Raw genomic sequence first — 10,680 nt, forward strand, 5'->3', positions numbered from 1 at the left:
GACGCGCGGGGCGCGCGGCCCCGCCCCCGCGGCGCCCCTGACCCAGTTCCGGCGCGGCGCGGCAGGGGGCGCTGTGCGCGGGGGCTGTGAGGGCACGGGCGGCGCCGCCGAGCGGGGAGCGCGGCTCGAGCGGCGCCCGGGAACGGCGTCCTCGGCTGTGCCGCCTGGTACTGCACGGGGTCAGCGGGCTTGGAGAAACCTCTGAGGCCGTCCCGTCCCACGTATGGCTGAACCCTTCCATGTCAACCAGACCCGTGGTACTGAGTGGCCTGTCCAGTCTTTCCTTAAACACCCCCAGGGACGGTGACTCCACCACCTCCCTGGGGAGCCCGTTCCAATATCTAACCACTCTTTCTTTCTGTGAAAAAATTCTTACCTTGAGTCCAACCTGACCGTCCCTCAGTGCAGCTTAAGACTATTCTCTCATCCTGTCACTTACTGCCTGGGAGAAGAGCCTGAGCCCCACCTGGCTGCACCCTCCTTTCAGCGAGTTGTAGAGTTCACCCCTGAGCTTCCTTTTCTCCAGGCTGAACCCCCCCCAGCTCCCTCAGCTGCTCCTCATCAGACCTGTACCCCAGATTCTTCCCCAGCTCCATTGTCCCTTCTCTGGACTCACTTCAGCACCTCAATGTCCTTCCAGAATCGAGGGGCCCAGAACTGGACACAACACTTGAGGTGTGGCCTCACCAGTGCCCAGTACGCTGGGACAATCACTGTCTGGTCCTGCTGGCCACACCGTTCCTGATACAGGCCAGGGGCTGTTTGCATTCTTGGCCACCTGGGCACACCTGGCCTATGGTCAGCCTTTGCTGACAAGCACCTCCAGCTCCTTTTGCACCAGACACTTCCCAGCCACTCTGCCCCAGCCTGGAGTGCTGCAGGGTATTACTGTGGTCAAAGGGTGGGACTGGCACTTGGTCTTGTTGAACCTGAAATGCCAACACTTGTTTTTGGCCTGAAATTTTGAACCTGAAATGCCACTGTCTGTGCACCCATGTCCCCCAGGCCCCCAGCTCCTGCCTCCCCAGGCATGTCACTGAGGTGCATGGGGCACCCACACACCAAGCTGCCCTCAGGCACTAGTGGGTGTTCCTTCAGGGACATATTGCTAAGTGGTTAGAAATAGCACTGGTACCCATCTGCTGTGGTTTTGTGCTTTGCTCCACTGCTGGGATTTGAAGCACTAGTTGCTGTGTGAGGCCCTGAGTGACTCACAAAGTGCACCAACCCCAAGGCCCCAGCTGGGCACCACTCTTTGCAGGCAAATAAAAAGCTGGGTTGTGTTTAATTAGATGTTTGTCTCTTAAAGCTGAGCTAGGAGAGCAACGACCGAGCCCTTCCTCGGCTGTAGTCTCTTGGTTGTTACCCCCTTGTTAGGCAGGGGTGCTGGAAGGCTCTAAGAGCTGTGGCAGGTGCGTGGCTAAGGGTGATGGCATGGGGTCTGTATGAGGGCAAACCCCAAAAACTGGCTTCTTGGTTTCTGTCTGGGTAAACCCAGGCTGTGCCTCAGAGAGGATGCTCCCTGAGGAAGAGGTGAGCAAGGCTGAGGCCTGAGGAGAGGCTGCTGGGAACAGATTACTGGCCTGACATATGAGAAAGCACTGAAAAGGCCCTTTCAAAAGATTGTTGTGCTTGTGGCATAGAGATTTGAATAGGTCCCTTGCCTAAGGGGAACAGATCTGAGTGCCTGAAGGCTTCTTCCCTCTTTTTCTGTAGGGGTACCCTTCATCTTGACACAGCCTGTGGTTGCACAATCCTGGGGCTGGATTGGGAAGTACTGTCTGCTGGTGGCTTCTCTGCTGCTTATTGGGCAGGTGGTTTTGGGCCCTAAATTCCATCAGTGTGTTTATTTGGCCTGTAATGATCTGCTTCAGTACATGATGGTTAATACCTGCCTCCGGGGTTGCAGGTGTGGCAGCAGTCAAGAGCTTCAAAAGAAAATGGAGACTAGTTTTTGGAGGGAGAAAAAGAGTGGCAGGGCAGAGAATGGCTGGTGAAAAACAGTCCTATGGACTGTATTATTAGTCTGGTTCAGAGATGCACAGAAAGAAAGAAAAGCCCTTGTAAGGAGAGGTATTTTTCTTTGGTGTTTTTGGAGGCTGCCTGTACAGCCTTTGGGAATTTCATGGATTAACTTATGGAGCCAGTAAAGGCTTCATGATTTGGTTTACCTGTGCATTACTTTGCTTGGTTTCATCTTTTAGTTTGGTAAGGCTAAATTCATCAACTCTAAGAAATGTCTGCTGTGCATACATGGTTTGACTATTTTAGATTGTACTTGCTGACAGATTGATATGTTCCTAGAGAAGATTTTTTTTGTCATACAGGTTTTTCTTTTCAGTGGGCAGTCAAGTAGGAAGAAAAGTTAGGGGTGTGTGGAGGAGTGCTTCTTTGCCCTACAGCTTTGATTTGTTTCTTTAGGTGTTAAGCAGAGCAGGACTGATATAAGCAGTATTTAACATATAAGGAATGTTTAGCATATCATAGCATTTATGGTTTTTTTTTTTTAATTAAAAAAAAATCTAAAGCTCTAAGAGGTGAGTTGCTCAAACCAGTGGGGTACCATTCTTATCTATGCCTGAAAATATGATTCAACCCAGACTTACCTGTCCTGGGAGCTGAGTGGCTTCTGAAGGCACTTGGCATCTTGAGGCCATGTTGGCAGCCAGGCCATGAGCCAGGGCTGCTGGGCTGTGGGGGTGAGAAGCGAGCTCAGGGTACCAGCTGCAGCACAGGCCAAGGTTTAGAGGCAGCGTTTGCTACGTTCTTCTTCCCTGCCAAAACAGCCTTGTTACTACAGGCCTGGTTTATATCTTGCACTATCGAACTAAGCAATAAATAATAAGAAAACTCCTCTGGGATGAAACTTTACATTTTATTTTTAAGTGGAGCTAAAGAATCGTAAGCTGGGATGATTAACTTTTTATTAAATTCAAATGCAGATGAAGAGCAAGGTGGTGTTTCTTCTTTCTGCACACTGCTTTTACCATAGACTTGTGAGCTGTAGTGACAGAACACATTAGACACACAGCTGGCCTTATCTCACATTTAAATTGCTTTCAAAATATCTTCAAATAGAGACTTCCCTTGGAGTCCAAAAATGTGTCCTCCCCTGCATTTGTTGGTATCACTTGCACGTTCTTTGTTTTCTTTGTATGTCTTTTTCAAAAATATATTTATTCTTCTTTCAGATAAGAGCTTTTCATTTAGTTTTAATGTTATTATCACACAGTGTGATAAAAAGCAGTAGCTATATGAATGTTTGTTTCTAAATAGACTGCACATTTCTCAGCTCTTTGAGGTATTGTTTTAGCCTTACATTGGCACCAAAAGGGCCTATTCAAATTCAGTTATTGTTTCAGACCTTTTTTTTTCATTCTTTATATAAAACAAATTTAATTTCTTTTTTAAAATGAACCATTTAATGATGCTTTCTTAGAAATAAAATAATATCAATCATGTTAATCACTGGAAAATTGGAATGACATCAATTTCATGTTACTACAAATGAAATAACCCCTGTTCAGGCTTATTTATGAAGTTATTTTATGTGTTCAATGTGGTCTGAACATGAAAATATGACTTGGCATCACTAACTCCTGCTTTATTACTAAACAATGAGATTTAAATTTAAAAAAGGTGTTCTGTTTAAATACTGTTAATGAATGCAGTTACACTGAAAAAAAAAAAAAAAAAAAAAAAAAAAGCTGAGCCTCTATGGCCATTCTTTGAAATGTTTTTGGTATCAGCTTTCATGAGATAAGGCAGTTAGTGTATCCTGCCCACCATCTGATTTCTGGACCTTTTTAGCAAGCCAGTAAAGAACAAAGAAAGGACATGAAATCTGCAGAGAATTTTAGGACTCTGAAGAGCCTGTTAGGAAGTGGGCAGCTCTAAAGGGCACAACAGCCAGTGGCAGCCAGCTGTTCCCTCACTGATCAGGGAGAGCACCGTGCCTGCCTCTCCCCGAGTTCTCCTGACCAGGGGGGCAGCCTGGAGCTTTTGGTATGGTCAGAACAACAGGTCTGGATTATTGTCCTGCCCGGGCGTGGTGATGAAAGCCAGGGCTGCCTGACAGGACCTCTGGGCAGCGCCAGGAATGAGCTGCACACCCTGTTCCTTTTGCCATTTCCTGGCCCTCTTTTCTGCTGTCATTACACCTCTGTTTTTCCAATGCAGGCTCCTCCCAAATAAACAATCCACCCCTGATGACTTGTTCCACATTGGCCCCAGTTTTGCTACATCTGCACTCAGATTTGTGTTACTTAGATAATCCCAGCCTTATATGGTGTAACTGACATGGTTACCCCGAGGTGGTGACCTTGCATGACTTTAGTCCCTGGAATGTCCCTGGCAGTCCCTTCCAATTTTCTCTGCTGTCTGACAGTTTCTGCTCTAACTCCTCCTTAAGCACCTGTGGCACCCAGCCGCCCTCACAGCACTATCTGTAACTTTGGCACCCCCTCATAGTGTTATTTGTAATTCCTAGTGAATTTTTTTAATGTCATGTCAGTAATTTCACACATTTTGTTCAGTTAACTGAATCTCATGCCAACACCGACTCCCTGGTCTGTCATTTGTCTGCAACCCCAACTGAGCATAACTGAGAGAAAATCAGAAAGTTACTTACTTTTTATCTAAGTGCTGGGCATGCTTTCCTTACAAAATTAAAGCAGACATCAGCAAGGAGGGGAACACTGGCAGGAAGTGCTAAACAAGCTAAAAAGCCTGCACTATGGGGATCTGTAAGGGAGAGCAGGGAGAGGGAGAGCTTAAGGGATTTTCCTTCTGAGCTAGCTAGAAGAATTTAGGAGTTCTGCATTTTTAAATGACAAGCTCTCAAGGCACCTGGGCTTTACTGGATTTTTTCCATCTGAAGGGCATGTGGCAAATCCTTTTTTTCTTGTAAATAGAGTGTTTTGAATTTTGATTTAGGTTTTGGAATTTTTGGATGTAGAGTTAGAGATCACAGAGTGACATGGATTGGGGGGAAAGTGATTTCCTTTCTTCCTCACTGAGAGATTTGTGTGAGATGAACAGTGTTAGGTGTTATGTATAGACGTTTTTCAAGACTGGGAATGATCAGAAAAATATACCAATTACATTTATTAACCTTATATTTTCCTAATAAACTCTTGGTCACAAACCTTCCTCTGTGTGAGAGAGCAAGATAAATTGAAAGTTTCAACACAGCTTGGCAGACGGGGTCTGAGCTGAAGTTATGAAGTACTAAGTTAGATGATCAGGCTGAATTTATAATGGTTTTAGCAAGATGAAAAGCTTTTTTCCCTAAGCTCAGGAAAAAGCTCAAAAGGATTGTTATGTTATCCTGTAATAAGAGCTGGATGAGCAAAGAAAAAAGCATCTATGTATATAAAAAGCTAAAAATGGTGTGCATGAATATACACATTGAAAAGTTGACATTGCAAGGACCTTCCTTCTCCATTTGAATTGCAGCTGGTTGGAACCCCTAGCACTGATTTCCCTGGAAGCTTTATACTGGGCAATATTTGAGAACTGTCTATGCATTTCTGTGTCTATGTCTTAATCCTGGATAAGCATCAACACACTACTATTTTATTCTAATCATAATTTTTGGTATTATTTGACAGGTTCACCTTGTGTAATTGTTTGGCTTGTCTGCTGTTTGTGATGTACTAAATCTGTACTTTGGGGGATTTTTATGGAATGCAGAGCTTATTGCAACAGAAGTGTGATACAGGTATGCTATATAGATATCAATAGTGAAAAAAGGTGTTGTGAAAATTAGTTTCTGTAAGAAATCAGTGTTTTACCTTAAATAAAAAAGAGTGTTTTTTAAAGAAATTTTTCTTAATACCTTTTAAAATCCTAACTTAAGACTTGAGAATGTTTGTGAGAAGTTTATTTCAAACCCAGTTTGTATATAAAACCAGAAAAACCAAAGCATCTTTGCTGAAACATGATTTTGGAGAAAAAGTTTAAAAATCAATGCTGAAAAAAGGTCAGCCAGCCCTGTTGCAGTCTCTCTGTTATCTAAGATCCTGAATGAAGTCCAGCTTCCTTCTTTTCCTAATGTAAAGATCTCAGTGCTACTGTAATCATAGTAGACAAAGATGTTTTTAATAAGGTTTGTATTTGGAAAAAGTGTTTCAATTTATTAGGGTGTAATAGTGCATGTAACAGCTGAGATGTAAGAAGTGGCCTTGCTGTTTGTTTCTTTTAGTTACCATGGTTTGTAGTATAACTGTGTTGTGCCTTCATTCGTTACTTTATATGAGAATTTTCTTTTTTTCCAGTGTGCAGAAAGTCCCTGAGTTGGAAGCCTGCAATCTTTTAATTTTACTGACAATTCAAGTTCACTTACACTCTAGGAACTGTTCACAGGCATTACTCTGAAGCTGGTTGTGTGCACTTAACTCTGTGTGGAGTCAGAACAAAAGACATTGTTAAGATGAAGGCTACCTTTGGTAAAAACACCTGCAAACCCACCATCTCTGCATGCAAACAGATTTAGACAGGTTTTGTATTTTCATGCTTAAAATTTGGATTCAGCTAAAGTTTGCATTTTTTTTTGAGCTATCTGCTTTTAACAGTCTCTCCTCTTAGGGCCTGGTTTCTGTAATGGGTGGAAACATTCTCAGTGAAAAAAAGCATTCTGTCATTTACTACTTTGTATTATATCTGTTCTTTAGGGGAAGGCCTGTTCTCAGTAAAAGGAGAGTAACAAGGACATTTTCCTGACACATAAATGTAAAGATCCTGTTGCTACACCTTTAGATGTATTTAAATTGTCCTGAAGTATGTTGCAGCTGGTACAGGTAAACCAGGCCCTCTAAAAGTAGGAGGAGAGGGGAATGGCTGTGAAGAGTGGTGGTAAGGTAATGCTGGTCAGACTGTACAAAGATTTAAGCCAGGATGAAAGAAACTGTTAGAGAAGGTGACTGGGGACAAACAGCAGTTGTTTAATGTGTCCTTATTTTAAGAATGCTTCAGCAAAACCCCAAAACCAACAGTAACATGGCTTCTGCAGGTAATAAGCTGCCTCTGATGGTCCATCTGCTGTACAACATACCTCTTGAGAAGAAAGGAGCAAGCAAAGGTGCCTGTTATTTTGAGGCTGGGACATATGTCAACTATAATGGAAGTATTCTGTAGAAACAGTTCACTGAATAACTTATTTATTCTATAGAGGAAACCACACCTGCTCATCTCACTACCCATAAGCCATCTTAAACAAAGCCAGCTCAGCTTTTGTCAGTCTTGTCCTTCAACAGGGTAAAGAGATTCCTGAAAGTTGTTACTGAGTTCCAGTTGGTGATGAATTGTGACTCTTTCATCTAAGCATTAAGCTTATATTTGTAATTTTATTATAGCTAGGAGTCAAATTATTAATAGACCAACACTTATAGTCAGTGCTTAGGAAATGCATAAGGAATTTTCCTTATTTCCATTTTCCATTGCACGTGCTCTTCCCAGTTCACATTGTGTCGCAGATAAATTAGTTTACACAAAATACTTCACTACAGTTATTTTTGTGAGTGCAAAGACTACAAAACAAATAACAAAGAATAATATTTCATCTTAAGTGAGGAAGGTATCTGCATTTTCTCTTGTCCTTTATATAGCCAAAATTTTGATGTCTAGAGTTATGTGCTATTTTGGAGGAAGTGCATCTGATAAAAGCTTTATGTACAAGATAGATCTTTGTGCTTAGAAAAAATGCAGAGGATTGTCACATTTGGAGCTTTCTAACATGAAACACTTTTACAAGCTGGAGCAGTATTTCTTGACTAGTTCAAGAATGCTGTTTCAGAGCTGCATACTAAAGGACACATCTGTCCTTATAAAGAGATTTTTATGAGTTTGTTTAACCATGTACCAATACCTATTGCATTATTTTTTGTAGTTCTAAAGGTTACTTCATAACTTTAGTTTCAGACTTGTTCCAGTTGATCTGACTTTTACCATTGATTTCAGCATAAGTGCAAGTCTGGAGCTTTACCCAATGAGAGTCTGATCTTTTCCAATTTGAAACATGTTTGAATAACAAGTTAAAATCAGAATAGTATTTTTATCTGTCACTGAACTAATAATGTGGACAGAGTATCTGAAAGTGATATTTTTGCCTTTCTGCTACCATCAATCCCTTTTGCCTGCAAGAATAATAAAGAACTTAGGGGAGATAAATATTAAAATTGACTTGCAGATCCTTTCTTGTATTAAAAGCAGGAATTGTCTATTCATACATCTGCTGCCTTTGTACTCTGTGAAAATGTGAAAAATAACTTAGTTTGTTATCATCATTGTGCTCTTCTTGAATAATGACTCATTTCTGACTTCTTCTGAGAGGTCTGGGAGGGGGGAAAGGTGAAGAAATAAAATCTCTTCCTGTGTTATTTAATGACTTTTTTTTTTTTTTTTAATTCAAAGTGGGGGAAAAAGGCCTGAATAAAAATAATGTAAGGATTTGTGAGAAACAGTAATACCTAAGATATTCAAAGATGGCTCTCCTGACTTGGTCATAGGATTCACATATAAGACTGGGAGTTTTAAGATCATCTAATCAAACTTCCCCCAAAACAGAGGTCAGACTGCCTTGTTCTCAGCTAAGATTATTTGTGATATGAAGTTGTTATTCTAAAGAATTTGCCCCAGTGATGCATTTTGGTTAATGCTTCTAATAGGGCACAGTAGTTATCCCTTTCATGGTCTAAATGCAGCATCTCCAGCTAAAATCTGATTTGCAAAGTAATCAGGAAAACAGGAAGAGTCCAGACAAAAGGGTACTGTGATGGAATCTGACTTTTTTTGTGTATTCAATTTCCCCACCTTTTATATGTCATTTAAATTGTCTGTATTATGTTGAACATGCAACTTAGCATATCAGACAAGTATTGGAGGTTTCTCTGTAAGGAATGAAGGAATTTAGGAATTTGGCATCTGCTGCCTGTGAAAAAAAAGTCCAAGAGAAACTACACAAATGCTTCGTTGCACTTTGTTTATCTCTGCAAGGGGGTACCCACTGCAGCCCCCTGCAAGTCTGCACCCACCCCCGGCCGGTTTCCTGCACACAGCTGTGGCCAGGGAAGTTCCTGCAGCCACGCTGTGCCTGAGCTCTGTTGAACTGGAGGTGGCAGTCAGTGACAAAATACTTCTTAGCTAGAGGTCTGAGGCTTGAGAAACCCCGGCTTTTCTCAAGGCCACAGCTCTCCATGGAATTTCCACCCCTCTCTGATTAAAGCTGGGAACAGTTCTTTAAGACCGTGTGCCAAACGATGGCTGTCATCAGGGTGTGCGTTGTGCTGTGTTACATGCTAGCAGCTCCCTCTAGGAAAAGTCTGTAGTAAAGGACTTCAAACTCGTTTCTCTTGCAGCTTATTTGCTTTTTTCCTGCATCCCGGACATTTTCCATGTGGCAGCGAAGCAGAGGTGGACTGGATCTGTGATAAGGATTGTGGCTATTCCTGGTGCTGTGCGAATGCACTGTTGAAAGCAGTGTTTTGCTGAAGTCTTCCTGTTCTGCCTTGCTTGCCAGAGAAGCAGGCACCCTAGAAGAACAATTACAGTGGTTCATTCTGAGTATCTTCAGATAAATTTGAACTTTGAAATCTTTCTTCTATCTGGAAAGAAATTAGTCCCCCTCAAGTAAGATGAAATGGGCATACTTAATTTCCGGTTAAAACTGAAGCATGCAATTTACAAAACATTCTTGTTCCTTTCTCTTTTTTTATCAGCAAATCTTGAAGAAGAAAAAAAAAAAAAAGAAAAGAGAGAGAGAGAGAAAAGTCTGGTGTTTAAAATGTGGCAGTTTTCCGAATCTAAGTAATGTCATTGGTGACTTTAAAAATATATATATACTCTGTGTGTCTGTGAGAGTTGAGGATGCAGCTGACCTGAGCTGAATTCAATTACCTTAAGGTTTTGAACTTCCTTATGTCCTGAGCTACTTGTCCCTCTTAATTGTCTCCTTTCATTGAAGGAACGATTCTCGTGGGCAGCCGGGGAGCTGGGCCCGGGTGTCCCCTGCTCGCTCCGGGGCCCCCGCGCCGCCGCTGCCGCCGCTCGAGGGAGCTCTTGCTCGGGAAATGACTCCGGTCCCACCTGAACCTGCCTCTACCGTGCCCACGCCTAAAATCCTGCTTAACCCCCCTTAAACTTCACTTTGTCACACTAAACGTTGTACATTAAAATTACTCATCTTAAATTTTCGGTTAGGATAGAAGTATCAGGAATTGTTTCCATAGTAACTTGAAAGTAGATGCTTAGAGACACAATCTACTAAACTGACAGTAAATTAAATTTGGAATAATTTTGGTAATGAGACTTCTGTATATTTAATAAACTGTCATTTTCAGCAAATCTGGTCCGTATTTCCTGTTCAAATAGCTCTTGCAGTTGGTTGTATTTTGGTATGGGGGAAAGCAATTTGAATACAATCCAGTGTTTCCAGTTTGGACCTGGTAACAGAAATAATAGTGAGAAGAATAAGGTCATGCTTTCAAAAAGAAAGGAAAATAATACATTTTGATAGGTAACAGCAGAAAAGGGGAAAAAAAGATTTGTAAATGGCAAACAAACTGAAAGCAGAGGATGACTTATGTTTGCAATAGATCTTGCAGTAACAGGGCAGTGTAGGCAAGTGCTGTGTCATGGAGAGTGGCAGCCATGGCCACTTTTCTGTTTCATTTCATGGGAAGT

General features: G+C 42.0%; 1 long non-coding RNA gene across 1 annotated transcript; it reads left to right on the top strand.

The window, feature by feature from the left end:
* Positions 1 to 120: 120 nt before the first annotated feature.
* Positions 121 to 9,704, top strand: LOC128812867 (uncharacterized). The gene is made up of 3 exons (XR_008438857.1): positions 121 to 257; positions 5,613 to 5,722; positions 9,357 to 9,704. It is a non-coding gene; the product is annotated as an uncharacterized LOC128812867 (long non-coding RNA).
* The last annotated feature ends 976 nt before the right edge of the window (positions 9,705 to 10,680 follow it).

This window comes from Vidua macroura, chromosome 11 (genome assembly GCF_024509145.1).
Source record: "Vidua macroura isolate BioBank_ID:100142 chromosome 11, ASM2450914v1, whole genome shotgun sequence".
NCBI classification, from domain to species: Eukaryota; Metazoa; Chordata; class Aves; order Passeriformes; family Viduidae; genus Vidua; species Vidua macroura.